The following is a 2,034-nucleotide window of genomic DNA, read 5'->3' as shown; positions in this document are numbered from 1 at the left end:
TTTTCTAAAAGAGACATAAAATAAGCACAATACCACATACTGTACACAATACCACATACTGTACACAATGCCACATACTGTACAACACAAATGTTGGTATTTGTGTAGAATCACGGCTCCCACGATGTCCATCGCATAGCAAAAAATCGCATCGCATGCGATTCTTAACAGAAATGCATCCAAATGCATTGAAATTAGTATCAAACATGTTCAATGGCCCCCAAATGTCATTGTTGAGGCTGTACCACCCGCACTATCAACGCAAACCCGAAGCGTGGCGAGCGCAGCGAGCCCGCGCGGGGCGGCAGTACGCGTCCTACGACCTTTTCATACCCCCACTATCCACGTCGGCGTGGAGTTGAGAATAGAAAGTGTGACGAGCGCAGCGAGCCACCGAGCCCGAAACGTGGCGAGCGCAGCGAGCCCCGTGAGGGGACACGGATACCTTCACAGGTATCCGCGTCCCCTCGCGGGCTTCACAGGTGTCCGCGTCCCCTCGTGGGGCTCGCTGCGCTCGCCATGCTTCGGGCTCGGTGGCTCGCTGCGCTCGCCACACTTTCTATTCTCAACTCCACGCCGACGTGGATAGTGGGGGTATAAAAAAGGTAGTTGGACGCGTACCGCCGCCCCTCGCGGGCTGGCTGCACTCGCCATGCTTCCGGTTCGCGTTGATAGTGGGGGTGGTACAGCCTGAAAAATTACATTTGGGGGCCATTGAACATGTTTGATACTAATTTCAATGCATTTGGATGCATTTCTGTTGAAAATCGCATGCGATCGCATGCAATTTTAAAAAATACTTAAAAACTGCAAAAATCGCATCCCATCGCATGCCACTACATATGGCATGCGATGGGAGCCGTGAAAGTACACAAGTACCCAAATGTTTTATAAACAAAACTATTTTGAATTAGAGCCTTTACAAGACTGTGGGGCCAATTCAGACCCATTTGTTTGGGTCTAAATTCATTACCGTCCCCGATGTTTGGGGTTTGCGCTCGCCGAGCCGTTCGTTCCAGGAAGAGAGTGGTGGTAGCAGGGGAACAGGTGGTGGCAGCACGGGAATGCCCTGCGTTTTATGGGTCTCTCCATAGGCGTTACCCTGAGAATGCCTGCTCAGGGCGGGCAACTGACGTCACATGACATTAGCACCTGCGGTGGATATCGGCTGGAATAAAAGTCAGTCTAGACTGACTTATTAACAAAGGGGATAAAAAGCATTTGATGGTCAGCACCATTGAATGATTTCTCTCCCGTTTAGCCACATGCTAGGGGGTTTGGCGCTGGTGGGGGGCAGGCGTTAGGCCTGACGGCATTTATCTGTTCGCTAGGCTGCGTTTGCATGCAGGCTAGCAAACACGTCTGAATCAGGCCCTATATACAATATGGCTATGCCTCTGCATTTTTCTTTTTTTTTGTCCAATGGCTCAGAAAATAAAAGAGGATGTAGAAGTAAACTCTAGTGATTCATTGCAGCCCTGGATATGTAAGTGGGGGCAGGAAAATCTCAGAGCGCAAATGCAATAATAACACCTATGCGGTATATAAGTTCCGTGGTTGTAGAGCAGGTACTGTATGTCCAACTCAAAATCCCAACTGGGTCAAATAATCAAGGTCTAAGTCTTGTGTGGGCCACAAGAAAAAAAAAAAAAGAGTCCTATATACCCATTGTCAGCACTGTACAGTCGCCTCCCCTATATTATATCATATATCAGTGTCTATTTAGCATTCAAATTCATATTGTGGCACAGGGAATGAGTAAAAATTCACATTCTGACCCATGGTGCCAGATAACACATATGCCCCCATGATGCCAGATAACACATATGCCCCCATAAGATAACACATATGCCCCCATAAGATAACACACATCCCCCCCCCCGTACACACTGAATATCCCCGCACGCATGTGCAGCCTTGTGTGCGGGGACAAAATCATTTTGTCTCATTCAATGTTCCAGCCATCATTCATCTGCATACCTCCCAACTGTCACGCTTACCGCGGGAACGTCCCGATATTCGGGGACGTTCCCG

Source organism: Crinia signifera, chromosome 4, assembly GCF_055691185.1.
Source record: "Crinia signifera chromosome 4, ASM5569118v1, whole genome shotgun sequence".
Taxonomy (NCBI): Eukaryota; Metazoa; Chordata; class Amphibia; order Anura; family Myobatrachidae; genus Crinia; species Crinia signifera.
Note: the sequence above shows the minus strand (reverse complement) of the source record.